This window comes from Rhinopithecus bieti, unplaced genomic scaffold (assembly GCF_001698545.2).
Source record: "Rhinopithecus bieti isolate Rb0 unplaced genomic scaffold, ASM169854v2 scaffold_10548, whole genome shotgun sequence".
In the NCBI taxonomy this organism is placed as follows: domain Eukaryota; kingdom Metazoa; phylum Chordata; class Mammalia; order Primates; family Cercopithecidae; genus Rhinopithecus; species Rhinopithecus bieti.
In genome coordinates, this window is record NW_016806834.1 from 94,738 (window position 1) to 119,119 (window position 24,382).

A 24,382-nucleotide genomic window follows, 5' to 3' on the forward strand; every position below is an offset into this window, starting at 1 on the left:
TCTCGGCCTCCCAAAGTGCTGGGATTACAGGCTTGAGCCACTGCGCCCGGCCTCCAAAAGTTTTCTTAAGCAAGATGGTATTCATTATATTATTCACTGACTTGTAAATCCACACTTACTTGTAAATCTTAAATTATTTTATAAGAAAAAGGATAACACAAAGAACAATGTCAGAATGCCCATCAAGGACCGCTCAAGGGAGAGTGTTCTGACAAGCTAGTCCACTGGTATATCTGGTCCAGCATGTCCTAGTTTTTCAAATAACGTCTCACCACATGAGTGCCTAATGACACTCATCAGCTGAACCACACAACAAACCCTCTGCCATCTCTACCATAGACTTCAAACTCACCAAGGGGCCTTCTAGAAAATTTGGCTTTCCATAATTTTCCCAAAAGGAGAAAGCATTCATCAGCAAGATTAATACAAACACCCAGTGTTTCTGATAATGCATTTCTGACCGTAAATTAATAAAATGGCACTCTGGTGTTTATACTTCAGTCCCTGATGAGTTCAGTTACAATGAAACAGCTTTGCTGAGTCTGATCAACTCTGGGGCACTGATATGAGTGTGTTTCTGGGCATATAAGGATGAGAACCAAACCCTGACCCTTTTTCTGGGCAACACCCTAACCTTATTCTTTGCCTTCCAAGGTAAGGGGCAAGAAAATTTTTCTAATAAGAGAAAGCAAAGAAATTCTCAATAAATGCTTAGTTATATAATTAAGCCAAGTTTTTCACAATGTTTCTCTTTTCCTTATTATGACTCTAGAACCTAAAGAACCATAATGTTACAGCTAAAAGAAGAAAAGAGAAAGAGGTGGGCTGTTTCACGCAGGATCTTACAGAATCTCAATACCTCATCCCGAGTTGGATCTCATTTTTGTTAGTTTTTTTCTGTACACTCAAATGTGATCAAGCTCTGGGAGACAGATTAATTCTAAGCAAAGTCTTAAGGGTTCAATTTATTTATTTATTAACTACAAGCTATAAATGTATTCAGAACAAGAATCATCTGTTTAACATGGGGTATTCCCTGTCATTGGATAGATTCATTCAAGAGATATCAGGTTATTAGATGAGCTTCAGAGCAAAAGAGTTTTATTCTCCAAGGTTGTGCTATGGTAATCTGATGATTAAAAAATTTTCTCCTGAAAGGGATAGAAAAATACAAAAGTAGCATTGTTATTGAACATCTTATGAGCTGGGAACATTACATTATGTGCTACATGCTTGACATATATTTATTATTTAATTTCATTCTCATAGCAACCCTGTGGTTATAAATGTTATTTTATTGAAGAGCAAACTGAGACTTTAAAAGGTCAAGTAACTGGTTTATATTAGTAAAGTCAGGTTTTATGCCTAAATCTGTCTAACTCCAAAACATGTGTGTTTGCTGACATAACACTGTCTTCTGCTTCAGTAATATTTCTCTCTAAACAACTACAGTCAAACAACTAGGACTGGTGCAATCCACTCTTCTGGACACTGCTGGAGACACACCAACTAGTACTCATCCTCAGACTCCCCCTTTCCTGCTTCAATGTAACCATACTTAATGTCTTGGGAGAGACTTGAGGAACACCCTGCTCATTAGCAGTACTTAAAATTTCCAAGGGTGGATTCCTGCTGCAGATAACTCATCTCTTCACATTTTATTTCATCACATTTAATAGTTCTCATCAGTTTCAGTTCCAGAGGGTGGATTTTCTGACTTGACCTCCATACTGCATGCCTTATTTTGAAGGTCACCAGGGACTAATAAACAATCACACACAGTCTGGTACCTTTTGAAAGATAAATATCTGATACCCAATTCCTTCAATAGCCTGTCTCGGCCCTGTTCCTCTACTCCTCCTGTTCTCTCAGACTCCCTGACTCTGTGTGCTCTACCCTAGAAACAAAGGGTTCCTGAGCATCACCACCCACCTTGGTTTGTCCTTACCTACAAATTCTTGCCAGAACACTCCAGATATTGAAGACTTAAAATTGTGACAAATCAGTCATGCAATATTCATAGACTTCACAAGCAAAGAAGTGAACTCCATGTGAAAGACATTGAGGAAATAGTGTGCTCAGGGACCAAAGAGTATATGTCTTTGGCTGAAGCATGTAGGAAAACCAGTATCAGGAACTGCAGCTGGGAAAGCAAGTTGGAGGCAGGCTGTAAAGGGCTTTAAATAGAATCACATAAAGGAGGCAGAGAAGAAAGATCAGTGAAGGACACTGATAAAGATGAATCAAAGTTGGAGGAGAAGCAGAGAAAATGGTGTTCCAGAAGCCAAAGGAAGGGAATTTCATTAAGTAATGGAAGATAAAATGCATTTTATAAAGTTATTGTAAATACTCTCCTGCCAAATAGCATATTGGCAGAAGAGTAGATAATACAGATCAATATAACAATAAACAGCTCAGAAACAGATCCTAATATGTATATTTTTTAATTAATTTGTGAACTGTCTGCTACATAGTTAATATATATAGTGAAATTAGAAAAGTGTCTGGTCCACAGTAATCATCCAATAAATACTAGTGGCTATCTTTATTAATACTTGTTGTTGTTATAATTATTATTAAATATCAGTGTGAGAAGATTCTTTAAAAAGTTCGGTAGTAAAGAGGAAATAGGAGAGTAGGCAAGGAAGAAAGAAAAATCCTTTAAGGAAGAACTTAAAATACATGCTGGAAACACAGGTAGCACTCAATAAAAATTTACTGAATGTGAACAATAGTTATAAGCCAAGTGGAAGGAGATTTATAGAAAGAACTGTTGATACAGAGAAAGGAATCATTGTTGGATCAAGGACCTAGAAGGAACGACAGAAATGGAATCAAATATACACATAGAGAAATCAGTCTTGGAAAGGAAAAGAATACCTCATATACTCTTGAGACAAAAACAAGATTTAAACTCAGCAAAAATACAATTACCTCCGTGTTTCTAAAAGAGCTTCCTAGGATGAGCTACATCAGACTATGGTAATTATTTAAAAAGCAAACTCGTGGCCTCTATCCCAGATCAACTAAATCCAAATTTCTAGTAGCTGGGACCTAGGAATCTGTATGTTAGTGGTCCATGACCCAGCTGATTCCTTTTGGAAGAATCAAAGTTAGGAGAATTCACATCTGTTGGCCCCTATGGAGAAAACAAAACTGACTCCTTGCCCAACCACCATTATGATTAAGCATATAAAGTATCACCATTGGAGAAGAAAATCAAAAATCTTTACAACCTTGAGATAAGCTAAAAATAAGTAAGAAGATTCTACCTAGTCTTCCAAATCAATAGAGTCTTGAGCCCTTTCCTATAAATTGCTAACTCTCTAATGTAAACAACTTCATCCCTGACTGTTGCAACACTGACACCTACAAGTATGATAATGATATGGAGGAAATTTTGTATCCACATGAAAACTATAATCTTGGTAGCCTAGTGATTTCTTTCCTTGAAATATCTACTGTGTCATTTAGCCAAGAAAACATTTTTCTCAAGATGGACTCCTCATTCTTTATGAATCACTTCCCAACTTTAACAAAGAAGGAAGTAAAGTGATCTACTAAAAGGAAGATGGGGAGGGAGTAAAGCAGGAAGCTTGGAAAGATTTGAAATGAGAAAAGTCTGAAAAACCCAGCTGAGGGGTCTGGTAAAAGGAACCACTAGGGATGATGAAAGGGATTGCCAGGCAACATTCAGAGCGTGGGCAAGGTTAATATAATAAATGCGTAGAAATAAGCTAAGGCACCATATTTGCCATCTAACAGCCTGGCAGAAGAAGCAAAAAATAAATAAATAAATAAATAAATAAATAAATAAATAAATAAATAAATAACAAAACATGGAATTAGGTTAATCCCAGGTTTGAGACTGGCAGGACAGGTACAAGGAAAAATTGAAAGGTCCAAGGACACATAATGGTTCATAGAGAAGGTTATAGATATGGGAGGAAAAACCAGAAACCCTTACAGCAGGGGTCCCCGACCCCTGGGCTGCAGACTAGTACTAATCTGTGGCCTGTTGTAACCAGGCCTCACAGCAGTAGATGAGTGGCAGCCCACCATGCATTACTGCCTGAACTTTGCCTCCTGTCAGATCAGCAGTTGCATTAGATTCTCATAGGAGCACAAACCCTATTGTGAACTGCACCAGGAGGGATCTAGGTTGTGTGTGCTTTATGAGAATCTAATGCCTGAATCCGAGATGGAGCAGTTTCATCCCTAAACCATCCCATCCCCACTGTCCTCCCATACACGGAATAATTGACTTCCATGAAACCAGTCCCCGGTGCCAAAAAGGTTGGGGATTACTGCCTTACAGGCCCCCTCCTTGGCCCAAACTGTATGTGAGTGAAGGGAGGGATAATTTTATAGCCAAATTTCCCTTAGGCAAGACCTTACACTCTCGACTCCATTGTTGTAGGAAAGATGGGCCTTGTTAGTAGCAGCAACTTTTCAGGTAAAATAGAACTAACAATATGGAATATACTAGAGCTATGTACCGATGTCTCATTACTTACCCCTTTTTTACCTTCACAATAACTCTTTGATGCAGAGATCCTTAAACTTCTCCTCAGTACGCAAACTGAGGTTCTTACAAGTTATAAATCCAAGGACACACAGCTCACCTATGATGTAGTTCAGATTTGAACTCAAGTGTGACTGACTATGAACTCATTCTCAATCTACTAGCCCACAGTGACTTCACCAGAACAGATAGGCTCCACTTCATAGAAAAAGGAAAACAGCATCATCAAAGGAAAACCAGATTTCTAGTAGAGCAAGGGGTGGCAGGGAGTAAGGATGTAGGGATATTTCTTGGCAACAAAACCAAAGAGAATGAAACAAAATGTAGGATAATTAGCAGTGAGAGCACAGCAAATAAAAGGCAATAAGTAGCTGTAAATACTATATCTGAAGGCATGTGTGCATGGGGAGTAGTGGAGGTGAAGGTAAGAGCCAAGTGGAGAAGGAAGTGAGAGGAAGAAAATGAATTTAGCCCACTCACTATCATTATCTCTGACATCTCTCAAAGGAAGTAGAGTGGGAAACAAAGGAGATTAAAGAAAATGTGTCTAAATAGGAAGATTCATCATGCCTGGCAGGAGGGGGTCACTGTTACTGCAACCTTTAACCCAATCTTTTTCTCTTCTGCCCACTTTGGGGAGTGACCTGGGTGACTTGGTTTGTTCTTTTTTGAGATGCTTCCCAATTGCTGACAACAATCACAATGCATTATAACATGATTTAGGCCACAATTTCAAAAGTGTGATGATGGAATCCTAGATAGATATTAAAGAAGGCAGGAAGGGGAATGGCACACTGAAAAAAATAGAGACAGGATAAGGAACAGGTTTATTCGAAAAGTGCATACCCTGTCTACCAGCAGTTCTACTCCTACTCATATACCTCAGAGGAGTTTGCATGCAGACATACTTCATTTTGTTGTGCTCCACTTTATCGTGCTTCACAGACTGTGTGTTTTACAAATTGAAGGTTTGAGGCAACCCTGTCTGGCAAGTCTGTCAGCACCATTTTTCCAACAGCATGTGCTCACTTCATGTTTCTGTGTCACATTGTGGTAATTCTCACAATATTTCAAACTTTGTCACTATTATATCTGCTATGGTGATCCGTAATAAGTGATCTTTGCTGTTACACTTGTTGAGGTTGAAGGCACCACAAACCTTTCCTATATGAAACAGAGAGTTTAATCAATAAATGAGTGTTCTCACTGCTCCAGTGATCAGCTGCTCCCCCTTCTTTCTCCCTCTAGTCAGGCCTATCTATTCCCTAAGATATAATATTGAAATTATGCCAATTAATAACCAGACAATGGCTTCTAAGTGTTCCAGTGAATGGAAGAGTCACATGTCTCTCACTTTATTTATTTATTTATTCATTCATTCATTCATTCATTTGAGGCAGAGTATCACCCTATTGCCCACGATAGAGTGCAGTGGCAAGATCTCAGCTCACTGCAACCTCTGCTTCCTGGGTTCAAGCGATTCTCATGCCTCAGCCTCTCAAGTAGCTGGGATTACAGGTACACACCACCATGCACTTCTAATTTTTAAATTTTTCTGTAGAAATGGGGTATCATTATGTTACCTAAGCTAGTCTCGAACTCCTGGCCTCAAGTGATCCACCCATCTCGGCCTCCCAAAGTGCTGGGATTACAGGCATGAGCCACCAGGTACAGCCGCATGTCTCTCACTTTAAATAAAAAATCAGAGTTGGGTGTGGTGGCTCACACCTGTAATCCCAGCACTTTGGAAGGCCAAGGCAGTCAGATCACCTGAGGTCAGGAGTTCAAGACAAACCTAATCAATATGGTGAAACCCTGTCTCTACTAAAAATACAAAAATTAGCCAGGCGTGGTGGCAGGTGCCTGTAGTCCCAGCTACTCGGGAGGCTGACACAGGACAATTGTTTGAACCCGGGAGGCAGAGGTTGCAGTGAGCCAAGATCATGCCACTGCACTCCAGCCCAGGCGACAGAGCAAGACTCCATCTCATAAATAAATAAATAAATAAATAAATAAATAGAAAGAAATGATTAAACTTAGTGAGAAAAGCATGTCAAAAGCAGAGAGAGACCAAAAGCTAGGCCTTTTGTGTGAGTTAGCCAAGTTTGTGAATGCAAATGAAAAATTCTTAAAGAAAATTAAAAGTGCTACTCCTGCGAACACACGAATGATAAGAAAGTAAAACAGCTTTACCACTGACTTGGAGAAAGTTTTAGTGATCTAGCTAGATCAAACCTGCCACACAATTATCTTAAACCAAAGCCTAATCTAGAGTAAGGCCCTAACTCTCTTCAGTTCTATAAAGGCTGAGAGAGGTAAGGAAGCTACAGAAGAAAAGTTTGAAGCTAGCAGAGGTTGGTTCATGAGGTTTCAGGAAATAAGCCATCTCCAGAATAAAAAGTGCAGGGTGATGCAGCACACGCTGATAGAGAAGCTGCAGCAAGTTATTCAGTAGATCTGGCTAAGATAAATGATGAAGGTGGCTACATTGAACAACAGATTTTCAATGTAGACAGCACAGCATTCTATCAGAAGAAGATGTCACCTAAGACTTTTATAGCTACAGAGACGTCAATTCTTTGGCTTCAAAGCTTCAAAGGACAGGCTGACTCTCTTGTAAGGGACTAATGCAGTTGGTGACTTTAAGTTGAACCCAATGCTCATTTACCATTCTGAAAATCCTAGGGCCCTTAATAATTATGCTAAATCTACTCTGCCTGTGCTCTATAAATGGAACAGCAAAGCCTGGATGATGGCACATCTGTTTACAGCATGATTACTGACTATTTTAAGCCCACTGTTGAGACCTACTACTCAGAAAAAAAGAGATTCCTTTCAAAATATTACTGCTCATTGACAATGCACCTGGTCATCCAAGAGCTCTGATAAAAATGTATGGGGATGTTGTTCCTGTGCCTAACAATATGACATCCATTCTGCAGCCCATAGATCAAGGAGTGATTTCAATTTTCAAGTCTTCTTATTTAAGAAATACATTTTGGAAGATTATAGCTACCATAAATAGTGATTCCTCTGATGGATCTGAGTAAAGAAAATTGAAAATCTTCTGGAAAGGATTATCCATTCTAGAAGTCATTAAGAACATCCATGATTCATGGAGAAGTCAAAATATCAACATTCACAGGGGTCTGAAAGAAGTTGATTCTAACCCTAATAGATTACTTTGAGAGATTCAAGACTTCAGTGGAAGAAGTAACTGCAGATGTGGTGGAAATAGCAAGAGAATTAGAATTAGAAGTAAAGCCTGACATGTTTACCTAGGTAACAAACCTGCACATCGTGGACACATACCCCAGAACTTAAAAGTTAAATAAAAAACAATAAAAATAAATTGATTAAAAATTTACAAAAAGAAGTAGAGCCTGAAGATGTGACTTAATTGCTACAATCTCATGATAAAACTTAAACAGAAGAGAAGTTGGTTATGAATGATCAAAGAAAGTGATTTCTTGAGATGGAATCTACACCTGGTGAAGATGCTGTGAACACTGTTATGATACTCCATAAATTTAGTTGATAAAGCAGTGGCAGGGTTTGAGAGGATTGACCAATTTTAAAAGAAATTATACTGTGGGTAAAACTGTATCAAACAGCACTGCATGTTAGAGAGAAATCTCCCGTGAAAGGAAGAGTCAGTCAACACAGCAAACTTCACTGTTGTCTTCTTTTAAGAAATTGCCACAGTCACCCTAACCTTCAGCAACTGCCACCCTAATCAGCCAGCAGCCATCAACATCAAGGCAAGACCCTTCACCAGCAAAAAGATTACAACTTGCTGAAGGTTCACTATCATTTTTTAGCATTAAAGTATTTTCAATGAAGAAATGTATACTTTTTTAGACATAATGCTACTGAACACTCAATAGAGACTACTCTACATTGTAAACATAACTTTTATATGCACTAGGAAACCAAACAATTCATGTAACTCACTTTATTGCAATATTCTCTTTAATGCAGTAGTCTGGAACCGAACTTGCAATATCTCCAAGGTTTATCTATATTTATGATAATAATATCTAATAGTTATATAAAACATACTATGCACTAGCACTACTATGTATAACTCTCTCAATCACCCTAGGAGACAGATCATTCCATATCACCATTTTACTGATGAGGCATGGAGGTTAAGTAATTTGCTATGGTCACATAGCTACTACTGAAACCAAGCAATGGGACTCTTAAGTTTTTGTTCGTAACCCAGGGCACCACATGTGGCTATGCAATTCATTCACTGTGCCAGTGGTGCCAAGAGGGAGCAAGTTGGCACAGAAATCCAATCCATGCCCCAGTTAATGATCCATGCATACCTACTTCAAAGCTACATCCACCTGAGTACTTTTATCTTCGCCCCAGGCACTTTCTATTTGCCAAGCTGTGAGCTCAGAGGACTAGGTCCATAAAAAGAGGAAGTCTTTCTTATTCACACAAAGGTGCCATATAGTCCAGCTGTGGTGCTACCTTAGCCATGGCACTACACTGACCTATTTTGTTTGGGAAGACATTTACAAGGGGGTTTAACACAGCATTGTTTGTAATAGTGAATTTGGAAAATGGATAAAGTATACTATATTCTTATATTGGAAAGCTACGGTGCACCTAGAAGAAAATAACTATTATGTATACACATAGATTTTAAAAACGTAATAACTTTCAGTGGAAATCAAGTTGCAAACTATTAATATGTACAGTACATTACATAAATTTTTAAATGCAGTTACATATTTTATACATGTATACACAACACATTTATACACACACATCACACATATTTACCAAATTAATTATGGTGGTACTTCTGATAATAAAAAAAAAGATTAGAACTTGGGGGTAAGAAACACAGGAGACTTAAATTGACCTGCAGTGTTTTATTCATTTTAATAAGACATGAAGCAAATATGACAAAATATTTACTACTATCAGTTCTAGATGGCAGCCATGCAATTAATCAAGATAAAAATAAAAAGATTGTTTTATAAGAACAGGTTTAGTGGGAACTTAAGAGTAGGAGAGCTAGAAGCCTATTCTCTGTGATCAGTGAGTGACATTTCAGGGTTCACAGCTTCAGAGATGGAGCAGTTATGGCTGATGACAAGGTCCAGGACGTGGTCATTTGAATGGCTGGCTGAGGTAGAGTGGAGGTAGAGATCAATGGAGTGTAAGAAATGATGGATCCAGATGCATCACCAACATGATTGTTGAAGTTTTCCAGAATGATGATAATAGCTAGGGTGGAAAGAAATAGACAGTTGCCAAAGCCCTCACTCAAGACTATGTGGTTATAGGGGAAGGAGATCAGTCAAGGAAAAAGTAAGGATGGAAAGAGGGTAGAATGTATGTGCATCAATGAAGGAGTGGTTATTGAAAGAAGCCACAGTGGTGAGCAACGAAATCATGCTGTGCGCACCTCTAGGCCACAACACAACAGAGGGAGAATGTGTAACCTGTACTTGGAACTGCTGAAAAGTAGTATCATTCAGGAAAATTCTAGTTTCAGTTAAGGTGAGGAGGTAGTTACTTCAAAAATCCTACTGAAACTCTAACTTTGTAATTCATTGACCCAAAGCTATAGGTCCAATCAGAAAGGAGCAGTAGATTTTACCAATAAGCCAAAAGAACAAGACGGAGGAGGAGGATCATGAGGAGAAAGAGAGAAAGAGAGAAAGGAAGGAAGGAAGGAAAGAAGGAAGGAAGGAAGGAAAAAAGAATGAAAGGAAAGAGAGACGAGAAAGAAAAAAGAGAGAAAGAACAAATGAATGAAAGAGAAACAAAAGAGAGGAAGAAAGAAAGAACAAATGAAAGAAGGAAAAAGAAAGAAAGAAGAGAGAAAGGAGGAGGAGAAGGAAGAAGGAAGAGGAGGAAAAGAAAAAGAAGGAAGGAAGGAAGGAGAAGAAGGAGGAGGAGGAGGAAGAGGAGGAGGAAGAGGAGGAGAAGGTGGAGGAGGAAAGGAGGAGGAGGGGGAGAAGAAGATGGGGAGGAGGAAGAGAAGAAAAGGGAGAAGAAAGGAGGGAGAGGAGGAGAAGAGGGAAAAAGGAGAGAGAGAAGGAAGGAGGAAGAAGGAAGGGGGAAGAGAGAAAAAAGAAGAAGAAAGAAGAAAGAGGAATAGGAAAAAAGAAGAAAGAAGGAGAAGGAGGAGGAGAAGAAGGGGAAGAAAGAGCAAGAAGAAGGAAGAGGAGAAGAAAGAAGAAAAAAGAAAGAGAGGAAAGAGAGGGGAAAGAAAGAAGGAAGGAAAGAAGGAAAAGAAAGAAAAAAGAAAGAAAGAGAGAGGGAGGGGGAGGGGAGGGGAAGGGAGGGGAGGGGAGGGAAAAGGAAGGGAAAGGGAAGGGAAGGGAAAAGAAAAGAGAAAAGAAAAGAAAAGAAGAGAAAAAAGAAAAGAATGACAATGACGACTGGAGCCCTAATATATGGAAATGAAACTACCAACTGCACCAAGGAGGAGGGAATGCTGAAGGACATTATCACAAAGCTAAGGGCCAATCAGTAAAATCTTGGAAAACCAAATTGGCTCAGAAAGAGTGAAATGACTTAAGGGAGTAGATAAAGAAATTTCAGAATATTTTAAATGAAGAGATGGTTTTGGCTCTGGAAACAGGTCTGGGAAAGTATCAAGGAATAAATGTAAAGAGGGAACCACATAAGAGGAAACTTGAGGTTTAGAGTCCAAAATGGACCCATATTGAAGGGGAAAACCAGTATATCGAGACCTAAATCCTCTTAAAGATAGAATTAGAAAAATGACCTCTCTTAAAGATAGATCAGAATGGTGAAAAGGAAGACAAGCAAGAATCTAAGAAGGGAACAAGAATAATTAATAATTTCAGACGTCCTCTCATGCCACTTTAGGGCTAAAAGAAACTCAGGGGTCTGAATTTCTGCAACAAGTAAGGCCAAACATGTGAAACCAAGTTTTCTCACTCCACAGCACTGAAGGGCCTCTACAGGGTTTGCAGTCATCTTAGTGACACTAAGAAAAGGAGACACGTGTCCTCTCAGTTCTGGGATTCCCATACGTACAGTCAGGTTTGCAGTGTTCTTATTCACCACTCCTCACACTCAGTCTGGGGCAAGAGAAGAGCACAGGCCCAGCCCATACACTATATCCTCCTCTACTTTTTCTCCAAACCCCACTCTTGTTTAGATGGTCTTTTTTCTATTCTGGATAGGGGTGGAGTAAAAGGAAAAAAAAAATGTTCCCAATAGCATCTTCTTTCAAACTTTAATGTCTCCTACATGCACCTTGCCTTTTGAATTTAGAAGAGAAGAATGTTGATCTCTTTGTCCATGGATCCCCCCAGTTTGGACTAAAGGACCCTCAGAATAAATCTGTGCAAACCCTGGAGGGGGGACTGGGAAAGACCTCATTCATACTTCACATATCTGGCCATGGTTGTTTTTGTAGCTCTAAAATAGTTCATTTGCATGTATTTACGAATTCAGCAAAATAAAATCATTTTAAAGTATATAATAAATGACATCAAATCCATCTTTTCTCTGTTGATGGGGTGAGGCAGTAAAATACCAAATGCCTGAAATGGGGCACAGGAACACAGGGATGAAAAACTTTTTATGGTTAAATAGTCTGATAAAACCACCAAACCCTTCTGCCCTACCTCAACAAGACACACTCTTGAAGTGAAATGTCCCACTGTGTTTACAGAGAGGGAGAAACAGACAGTGAGGAAGGAGAGGATGGGAAAGTAGAGGAAGAAGGCTTTTTCTGCACTAATAACAATGATCAAAGGTTTGCCTGGCTTCACACTTGATTGTCTTCTGCCCCCAAAAAAGCAAAAACAAGGTAGCAACAGAGTTCTTTCAGTTTTCTGTGCAGACCCACATATAGATAACCAAGTAGTAATACTTCCTTAGTTGTGTCAAAGAATTTGTGTGCACATTCCACTGGAAATAATTCCACCTGGTACCTCCCTTTGGGGTGACTGTATCTCCTGCAGGAACTCAGTCCTCACTCAAAAAATCCCAAATTCCCTTCAATCCCATACCCTCAATCACACCTTGCAAAGGTCATCCCTCAATGAAGTCTTGCAGGGGCCATTGAAAACAATATGCTAAGAATAGATAGGGCTCAAGGACAGTATCTCCAGTTGAACTTTTAATGAACTCCAGTAGGCGCCAAGAAGGCAGACAAATAAGGAAGAGCCTAGAGACAAGGAACTAAGCAGAAGTTTACATCTGGGTAGAGAAAGTTTGTTTTGCATTGTGTTATTTCTGCTGACGTGAGGTTTATGGAGTATAAATAAAGTGAGGCGGAGGCTCTAGGCGCGGCCACCATGTTCTCTGTTTGTCTTTGTCTCTTGTGTCTGTTCATTCTTCACCACCCCCAGCGCGGTCCTCAATAAAGTCTGGCCACCTGTTTCAGATCAGCAGCCCAAATAGCAATAGAGCCTACACTGTTTCAATGGCCCACGAAATATTAATAGCTAATAATAGCTAATATGGCTAATAATAACATTTGATGAGCATTTACTATATGCTAGCACTGCTCTAAGAACTTCCCACATATTAATCCTCACAATAACTCTGTAAGTATTATTCTTACCCATATATTATAGACGAGAAAACTGAGAAACAGAGAAGTTAAGCAGCTTTCCCAAGGGTACACTGCTAGTAAGTGGCTGAGCCAGAATTTGAGCACAGGCAGCCTAACTCCAGGGACCATGTTCTTAACCATTACATGATTCTTCCCCTTGGAAGAGGACAGAACAGATAATATGATAACATTTAGAAACATACAATTTACAATTTGCCCATGGCCCCGGCTCCCAATAACTTCTCATTCCTTTAGCCTCACTGTTCATGTTTGATGTTTCCTGTCTTCATATCTAAAATGCAACATGTGGCATTGTGTTAACTTGGCATAATGGAGTAAAAAAAACAAGGCTTCAGTGGGAATACAATCCTCATGTAAAGTTTAAGAATGGTCGGGACCTGTACTCATGTCTTCATCAAAATTGACTCCAAGTATACAACTAAAGCAGACCAAATAGATGGTGTTAGCATTAACAGAATGCAAGCATTCAGAAGGTAGAATAGATCAGGTTTAGAGAAATAAACTTAGCTCAGGGCATTCATTCATTCAACAAATATTTTTAAAGCATTGAATGTATATCTGAAACTGTTCTACATTCTGGGCATTCCACAAGGAGGCAGAACAAGTCCTTGCCTTCTGGCAACATTCATTCTAGGGCACACTAGAAAAGACTGAAAAAGTAAATAAGTAAGGAACACAATGCTGTGACAAAATAACCAAGGGAACCTCTTTCATATGGGACATTCAGGGACAAAGCAAATTTGAGATGATCAAAGATAGGCAGGTAGATATACAAATCTTAATGACACGTTGTCACTGTGCCTTCATGCCAGCTTCCCAAGAACCATAAAATATTTAAAAATAATTTATGATGTTGTAATGCAAACTTCTCAAGCTGATGCTCCAGGCTCTGCTCCAATCCAGCCCTACCTATCTATCCTCTTCCTACCACTACTCCCAAACACATCCTCTCCATTCCACTTAGGCTAATCTCCTTACTGGCTCACAACATATCAAGTTCACCCCCAACACTGTTCTCTCCCCTACACCTATTAATTCTACCCATCCCTCAAGACCAGGTTCAACTTCCACCTTCCTCATTCTTACCCACTCAGGCTTACCGAACACCCTTCTCCTTTAAACAACTAGTTACCAGGCAATTAATTACCTAAAAAGTCTTCTGTCCTTTGCTGCTGTTTCACATATGCCATAACTCAGGACTTTTAACACAAGGCACCACAATATCCTTCCAGCCAGTGTAGGCTTGAAGGGAAAGGGGTCTGGCACATGTCCAGAGTTCCCTGGGCCAGCCAGAGGTAAGGAGGACTGACTCAGGCTCAGAGAGGTAGCTCAAGAGGAGCAAGCACAGTGAATAAGGGGCACAACTCCCAAATAGGAGCGATGCAAAGTCTCCACTCAAGTGAAAAGATCACAACAACTGCGAATACAAGAGATAAGGAGGCAGTTCTAGAGGGGAACTAAGGATCCAGATGGGATATCTAATTGAGGAGTGAAAAGCATAGCATAAGCCCAGTCTCATAGACTAGTCCAACACAGGATAAAGGGACTAGAGACTTATGACCGGGGGATAACTGTCAGCAAAAGGAATCTAGTGAAATTCTGGAACCTACAAACCAAGAATGGGTGACCAAGTTTAAGGACTTGACCTAATTCTAAGCTGTAGGTACAGATCATCAGTGGGCTTGTCTTGGGGAAATGGGGAAAGTAGATGAAAAAGAGATGAAGGCCAAAATGGTTATGTATAGATTATTAGTCCCTTAGGGGCAGGAGACACGCTTTATGCCTCATTTCTATCCTCCACACCACTTAGCAAAATAAATATTTACTGATTACGTAAAAAAGAAAGATCACAGACAATTTGGTATTACCCAATGATGGTAAGTATGCCAAGATAACCTGAGTCATCATTTAAGCAAGTTATGTATTGTGAAGTCTCCATCACTCTAAAAACAACGAGTGGTAATGTGATCTGGTAAATGAACACCAGACTGGAAATAAGGACATGAAACCAGACCAGTTTTGTTAGAAACCTCTTATAAGACCCTAAACAAGTCACTTTACTTATCTGAACCTCAATTACATCTATAAAGGGGTAAATGTAATAACTTTTTTCATATCTAGAACACTCTTCCCGCCAGATCTCTGACTAATTTCCTCACATCTTTTGAATCTTTGCTCAATCTTGCCTTCCTAATGAAGTCTATTTAATACTAACCCCTCTATTTCATACTGCAACCTGCCCATCCCACCAACCCTACCCACACACACAAACACTGGTCTACATTTTTTCTTTTTCATAACACTTCTAACATTTTACATAATTTATTATCTTTATTGTTGTGTGCTAGAATGTAAGCTCTATGAAGGCAAAGATCTTTGTCTATTATATTCATTGATATACTTCACATCTCTGAATGGAAACTGGAACAGAGTAAACATCCAATAAATGTTTGTTGAATGAATACATGAATGAATATTTTAAAAGGCCAAAATCTTGTGAAAGACCAGAATAATAAATCATTTATGTTCTCCCTGAGGCCAGGGTCTGCCTCCCACACCCTCAAGCATCCCTATATTCCCTGTTACAGTGTACCATAATGTGGAATAAGTGTTCACTACGTCCCTACTAAATTACTAATTAAATATGGGACCCAAAAAGACAAACACAACCGTGTGCTCTGGGGCCACCTGCTGGTAACTCTACTTAGTAGCTACCTAAGCAACCAAACTGACAAGAATTTTCAGTGGTGAATGGAGTGGCAGGGAATATCTCCTTTCAGCCAGTGCGGACAATCAGGCAACAGATGGAAACAGGAGGAAGGAGGCTAGGCTGGAAATCAGACGTTTCCAAAACCTGCTGTGAAGGACCATACACCCACTGTTTCCCAGAACTCACTTTCTACTTTAACAATAATAACGGTAAGTACCCTGTACTGTTTTAAGCACTTTCATGTATCGTCTCATTTAATCCTCACATTAATCCGCTGTACCATCTTTACCACCATTTTATAAATGACCAACATTTCCTTTTGAAATAATTGTTTTATTTAAATGAAGCAGTGAAGCGGTAAAACAGTGTAAACTACTATTAGTAAGAAAAATCAAGGCATGACTTTTGGGGAGTCATGCAAGGCACCATGTGCGGCCCCGAGTGTGACACGCCTGGAGAGAACCAATGATGCCCCAAGGGGGCTGACCTACCAGCCCGCCCCTTAAGCCAAGCACAACTTCAGTCCGGGGTTCTGGATCCCAAAGTCCGCTGTTTCATTCGGATCACACCACAACAAGGAGGCAGCCCGTGCCCCTGCTAGCGAGCTCTGCGCCACGGGGACACGTGCCGGGGCCCTTAACCTCCCAGGGACCCTTTTCGCCGGAACCGCCGGTCGGGGGGTGGGGGGCGCGGGCCCCGGAAGTGCAGCCCCTCCGCCCGGAAGCAGCTTTTCCTACTTCCCTCTGCGCGACGGGAGGCGCGACGGCGAGTCTGTGCTCACCAGTCTTTGGGCTGAGGCCAGATGCCTGAGGCTGTTCCTTTTGCTGTTTCCAAACGCACAGCTCCGAGCTGCCGGAGGGGAAACGAAAGACCTACGCCGATGGCCCTTCCACACTGCCGCCCTTCGGCTCCCCCACCTCTACTAAGGGAGGCCTCTGATGTGAGATTCCTCCATGTCTGGGAGGATGTTCTGGCCGAGTTCCGCGGCCGGGCCCAGCAGCTGCCTGGAGTAGTCCCAGTGATCCTGACAGAGAATGGGGCCTCGGCGCGCAGGATCCCGCTCTGGGCTCCAAAGGCTCCTCGTATTGTCGGAGCTTTCCGCAGCCCCTCTAGGCGTTGGGCCCCTTTGGTGAGGTAACGCCTGGGGTTCCCTACTCCGTTCGGTGCCAGCGTCCGGCCTCTGAAAGACTTTCTCAGCCTCCACCTTATCCCTTAAATAAGTACTTCAGGTGACCTGCAGGTGCGCCCCCTGCTGGCCCATAGGGGTCCTCACTACCTTGGTTCACCCCAACAGCCTTAGCTACCTAGTTTCCCAAATGGCGTAACAAGATCGTCTTTAAGTGCTACAGGCACTTTTTAAGAATGTTTGAGTATTTATTCTTATTTGTGTTAGAAAATATTAAAACCAGCTCAACAAACTGGTTATCCCAAATATTAGTGTAACGCTAAATTCTTAAGTGAGTAGTTAAAATTGATTTTAAAAGAATAGGCCGGGCATTGTGGCTCATGTCTCTCGTCTCTCATCCTAGCACTTTGGGAGGCCGAGGTGGGCGGATCACATGAGTCAGGAGTTCGAGACCAGCCTGGCCAAACATGGTGAAACCCCGTCTCTACTAAAAATACAAAAATTAACTGGGCATGGTGGCGTGCACCTGTAATCCCAGCTACTCAGGAGGCTGAGGCAGGAGAATCTCCTGAACCTGGGAGGCGGAGGTTGCAGTGAGCTGAGATGGGGCCACTGCACTCTAGCCTGGGCAACAGAGCAAGACTCTGTCTCAAAATAAATTAATTAATTAAATATTATTATTATTATTATAAATACACAGATATTGCAAAAATCTTGGAGGTGGTACTCAAATGATTAAAGGAGAAAACTGTCAGTCTCACAGAGTCAATCAAGGGAAAAACTGGGTGTGATAGTTAATCTATGTGTGAATTTTGTAAACCAAAAATTATCTGAGACAGGTCTCAAATCAACTTAGAAGTTTATTTTGCCAAGGTTAAGGACCACTCCAGAAACAGGTCTGTGCTTTCCCCAATGATAATTTTTGAGGACTTCAATATTTAAAGGATGAAACCAGGGTGGAGAAGAAATAGGGAAGGTAGGGTCACATTACTAAATCCACATATTACAAGATAAAAGGAGAAGGTAAGGGAATGGTCAATTATGTTTCCGTCTGGTGCTCACTAAATCGGTGCTTTACACAAGGTAGGATGAACATACAGTGGAGATACTTAACCTTTTATCAATAGCTATCTGCCTAGGAACAAAAGGAAAGGCTGTTGCTTGCATGACTTACATTTTGCTTAATTTTTTTCTTTTGGCATAGTGAACTTCCCTTTCACATTTCAGAGGATATTTTTGGATGGGATTAGCATTTAAATCAGCAAACTTTGGGTAAAGCAGATTGCCCTCCCTAATGTGGATGGGCCTCATCCAATCAGTTCAAGGCCTGAATAGAACAAAAAGACTAGCATCCCTGAGCAAGAGAAAATTCTCCAGCTGACTGCCTTAGGATTCTGTATAATCAGCTCTCCCAAGTTTCTAGTCTGCTGGCCTGCACTGCAGATTTTGGACTCTCCAGCTTCCATATTCACATCAGCCAATTCCTTATAATAAATCTCTTTCTATAAACACACATGCTGTTGGTTCTGTTTCTGAGAAATCCCTGCTAATACAGTGCATGATCTTAAATAGTCTTCCCTCTTCTGACACTGAGTGGAGCTTCAAGGAGGACAGCAAAAGAAGGAGGGCTTGACTCCAGTATCCAAAGTGCTGAGGGCTCACCCTAGAACCTATTCACTGGGCGTATTGCTCTAGCTTTACTTCTTCACTCCCCCTTCCCACCAGGTCCCTTGGATGCCAGGTTCTAAAGCACTCCCACTGCTCACTCTTCCTGGAAGAGAGCATTGTAGTGGAATGTTGATGGAGCTCGGCAGCCAAATCAGCATACCCAGTGTCGTGACTCAGCCCCTTCACAGCTTGCAACCTTAGCTTATCAAAGTCCCTTCCCTACTCTGGAATTCCATTGTATCTGTACGATGAGAAGGCTTGATTAGATGATGTCTAAGGTCTCTACTAGAGGTGAGCACCTTTTTCCCACTCCTGGCTTCTTTTCACTCCTTTCTTCTCTTTGCCCCTGAGATGGTAGAAGGACTTAACTGCTTGGTAAATTTTGTAAGAATAATTGGCTTAGCATTGCCCTGCTTCTACCTGGGAACTGCAGAGATCCCTATGCTATAATAGGGACTTACTCTTAGGCAAGGATGCCCAGGCCTGTCGTGATTAAGTGGGTAAGTTAGCCTAATTCTCAGGTCTAGTATAAGCAAGCCCCAGCTAGCAGACCTACCGCTACTATGTCTTACTTAACCACTACCAATAAAAAAGATGACATTTTGAGCACCACATTTTCTTTCTGTTTTTCAACGCAGTTCAGAACAAGGGCAAAGAAATAAAACAGTGCATTTATTGAGATCCCTTTGCAGAATACAGTAATTCCTTCTAGCCCCTTCTAGCACTTTAATAAGTGCTTGTTTAATAACAAGACAATAAAAAACATCTAATGAATAAATTCACACTAAAAGGGCTAATATAACCCTTTATAGGCTATTTATACTTTAAAAAGCACTATAAGAAACAGAAAAAGGGCAGTGCTTTATGGTAAACATTATACAACTATACTCCCTCAGTGGAAAGTATATTTTGGAGTAAGACCTTTTTCAGGGTCCCTCAAATAACACCCGTCTGTTCATCCGTCAACAGTTGTTAAGAAAGTTAAAAGTAGAGATTATGGAGTTAAACTGTCTGGGCGCAAATCCTGCTTATGTCCCTGACTAGCTGTGTGACCTTGGGTAGGTTGTTTAACCTCTCTGTGCCCTAATTTTTCCATCTACAAGATGGGGTAATACTAAGAACTTGAAAGACACTTGGTAAGCACCATAAAACTTCTGTTATGTGTAAGACACTGTCTTACTCCTAAATCCCCCAGGACTTTGCCTCTAGAATAAAATCTATAGAACCAAGAAAGGAAATTGATTGCAGAGACTGTGGGAATGGTAAAACTAAATCAAATGCAAACATTTGGGCCAGTAACAAGGACGAATCTCTGGACAAACATGACTTTAAAAACAGGACTTTTTTCCCAGGATGAGCTCCTCAAACTGATATCAGATTGACTAATTCAGTTTCCAAACCCAGGAACTCTTTTGGGCACTTGGGACACACCTGAACAGCATGCACAGGGATTTGCTCCCTGATGATACTGAACGTAACGCCTCCAAACTGCCACCAGGTGTCCACAGACACTTACACACCCTCTGGCTTCTAAGTCAACAAATGGGTACTTTAACTGAGAGAGAAGTTACCAGCCCAAGGGCACAAGGTTTGTTAACGACGAACTCTGTGCTAGAACCCAGGTTTGTGTGGCTGGTTATTATTCAGTCTCAACTCCAAAGTGCTCCAGGGATAGAAGAAGCAAATTTCAAAGAAAGAATCAGGCCCAGGAGGAACCTGACATACCATCATACTTCTGCCTCCTTGAAGGATAACACGAGCCATCCCAACCATAAAAGGATCCTCTGCTCCACCAGAAAAGAGATATAAATTGCCCCACAGTCTCCCTGAGGCTCAAGCCCAGGGTATGACGTTTTTCACTGCTTAGAGGTTATTCTTGGCTCTACCTTCAGACGTCAGCCCTGAAATTCTCAGCTTAGACCAACAAGCCCAGATGTATTTCCTCCTTTTGCCTTTAATGGTCCTCTCCTGGTGAGCACAGAAGTAGTTTGGGCAGCATTCAGTGCAGAGCAGGGATCCCAATTGCAAACATCCTCTCTTCCCTTTCTTAGATCTAGCTGTTGACAAACCTAGAGGTAACTATATGCATCTTTTCTCTTGGTAAACACTGAGTACTTATAGCATGGAGTTCATTGTTAGCCACCAAGAATGTTCACACTTGCACTACACTTATGTATTTCTCTTGCTTACATAAGGGCGCACCACCACCACTACTAGATCATAAGTTCCTTGAGGCAGTAACTCTGGCTTTCCTCCCAGCACTACACATGGTGGCTTACACAGTGAATGCTTGTTGAATTTCCCCCAGTGGTGACAAACTTGAGAGGCTTGTGTGGATTCTGGATGTGAGATTTTATGTTCATGTTAGATCATTGCTCCTCTACCCTAAGGAACTCCTACTTTGAAAAATGACATATGTCTCCACAGTGGTAATACTGGCTTTGGGTGTAGACACACATGGGTGGTATAATCCTGGATGTTGGGATGAGGCTAAGGCTGAACAAAACTAAGAAAGCAAAGGGAGACATGGGTACAGAAACCTCCACAGCCTGGACCTCCCCTGACTGTACAGCTGCCCTAGGGAGTCATCAGATGCCCTTCTCATCTCTTCTCTTCCCCTTTCTTTCCCTCCATCTTTTGCTTTCTGTCATCTCTCTGTTCCCCTCTTTGCCCCTTTTGCTCTCTCCTCTTACTTTCCCTTTCCCTCCTATCTCCATCCTCCCAAGTTTCTCCTTCCTTTCCTTCTCCCTGCATTGAATGAACAAAGCCAGAGCTTCATAACTAAGACTCAGGGTCCTCCTAAAGGAGTTCCTGAGATGAGCTCAAGGACAGCTCAAAGGCAATGGCATCTGGAGTCATCTGTGCTAAAGGACTCTGCACCAGTGAGAACTCTTGGAGAAGATTCTTCCTGTACCTCTGTCTGATCTTATTTGTGTACATCATTCAATAAATCACTGGCCTCCCAGATGCTGGCTTCCATTATCCTTTGCACCAAGCCTCCCAGGACAGGGCCAATCCCATCTTGTTCCATAGGAGCCCACCTCCCACCTCCCACCTTGCCACTTGCAGGCCAGTCCAGGCAAAAAGCCTAGGAGCCTATACTTCCTATAGAAGGCAGTCAGAACACCATCAGGCCCCAGGCCCACTTTAGAAGCCATTAAGTGCCTACTCCATACACAGTTCATTGACAGTACACCAGCTTCACCACCACTGGGGGAGACATACAACCTGAACGTACAACCCTGAAGTAGGTTTATGCCCTGGGAGCACATGATCTTGTCAATTGTGCTGCTCCGGTCTCAATTCAACACATCTCCACTGAGTATCAGCTCTGAGCAAGGTGCTGAACTGCATTCTATGCTAGGTCACAACTAAAAAGCAACCAAACACAAATCCACCCAGTCTGGGGGTCCAATTAGTCTGGTAATAGCTTCACCAGCTGTTCTGTCACCTTGCCTCTAACATAGGGGCTCTTCCCACTGACTTCCTTCATAGCTCAGGCCCTGATCTGAAAAATAAAAATCTCAGACATCTCTGCAAAGGGGTCTCTTTAGGAACTGGTGACAACTATATGTTTTTATTTACACTTTTGGTCATAATGGTAGGAGATGAAACTTGGCATAAAATGAAGACCACAGGGGAAGGGCCTAGAGCAAAACACACTGGAAATACCAAACTCCAGAGCAACTCCATGAACCTGTTATTAGTATAGAGAAATGGGTAATCTCCCTTGACTCCCAAGGCACTGCCAAGACCATGCCCAAGGCATCTTAGTGCCAAGGTTGTTAGACTTGAAAGGGAACGATGTCCTCTTTTTTTCTTCCCACCCCTAACCATTTTGTACTTGAGAAAACTAGAAAACATAGAGGTAAAGTGATCTGCCCAACAAACAACATATGGCTGGTCAGTGAAAGAACTGGGATGTGAGCCCATTTTTTCTGACTCTTACTACAACATTCCTCTTATAAGTACTCAGTGGTGCCTGGTTCCTTAATACAATGCCAAATGTAACAGTGAATTTGTAGCAACTTGAAGCTAGAATTGGTTCACCCAGAAAGCTGCAAAGCTAGCATACAAACTAGCTGCCATTTCAGTGGAATAATCTGACCTGAGTTTATTCCACTGGCAAGCTGATTGCTGAGGAGCCAGTCCATGGGTTCACCCAGGGGTCTCGAGGCTCCAGGAGGCTGACTCACACTAGACACACTCACCAATATTCACATGTAATAGACACTGGGCCTCATCATGCATCCAGTGCACTGGGATGTGCCTGTCATAGTGCACAAGATCACACAGATGTCTGCACTATGTATCAGAAGTTTACAGGGGAACAGAGGGTCAGGACAGAGAATTTTTCACCTTGAGAGATATTTTAAATTAAAGAACCAGAATGTCCTTTCCCTGAATACTGCTAAGGGAAATAAACATGTTTCAATCTCCTTTTGAAAACAGCATGGTCACTTTTTTGTTGGCCTTTGTTACCCCAATATCCCCCAACAACATGGTAACAAGCGTTTATCACATGCTACAATTTCCAAGCCTACAGATAAATCTACACTGATTTCACTTCAGGGTGATTGTTTCCAGGTGCTTCCTCAAGGAGGCACTATAGACTCATTCAACTGTCCCCAAAGCATAGCTGGAGAAATTACTTCTTGGAAGGCTTTCGGTAAAGCACCGGGAAAACAAGTCACCTTCATAATGTGTGACTTCAGATTAGCCTCAAAGAGGACTCCTGTTCTTGTGTTCTCTTCCAGACTTTTTACCTCTTTTTTTGTTGACCCAGATCTCAAGTTCTTTGGGCCTTATATACCTCTTGCCTTTTAATAATGAGGTCACACTCCAAATCCTGGTCTTTAGTGCCTAGAACAAAAGGGAATATTGGGAGTGGGTCCCTTCCTCCCTGGCCCACCCCATGGATGGGGATTAAACTCCATTTAACTCTATTATGGAGACCATTCAGCCTTAACATCCCAATGTGCCTCATTTTCTGGAAGGTCAGAACCCTGTCACTGGCTCCGGCTGTGTCACTCGAGGGGGTCCTTAGTCTTCAGGACAAGCCCTTTTTTGTTTTTTGTTTTTTTAAAGTGAAAGCAAGTTCTTTAGGAAAGTAAAGGAATAAAAAGATGACTGCTCCACAGGCAGAGCAATCAGGACAAGCCCTTTTATAATGCCTCTGACTGTTTCTGACCTGGGTAAACTATCAGGCTTCTGGGTAAAATAAAACTCCTCTTATTAGTGATTAGAATAGTCAGTGTCCAGTCATGACAGCAATGATGTTAATATGAGAAACAAGGCAGCAACAATAGCAGCTATTGAATCGTCTCTTGTCATTTATGAGACAAGGGAAGGAGGCTGGGTTTCTACAGAGCAGGACCTCACTTCACTGTGGTATGTGCCATCCAGCCTGTACCCAGGGTAGTTGCTGTACCAAGGCCGGCAGGAAGAGCCACACTGATCTTTGCCATTCACCCAGCCAGAGGGGACATCCAGAGCTTGGAGGCATAGCCAGAAGGCCAGCCTGGGATGACTGAGCCAGCCTTTGCCCATCCTGGCAAAGGAAAGACATTAGAGGGGATGTAGCTCTGCTTCTGCTGAGAATCAGCACTTGATGTCTACAAAAACAAAGGCTTTCCCAAAAATAGCATTCCCCAGAACTGGCTGAACCTAGGGAGCCATGGCTCAAAACTCTTCCAGAACCTTTCCCAAGACTTCTTGTGCAACTTTGGCCTGTTTCTCCCTGTGTCTTTCCCAACAGATAAG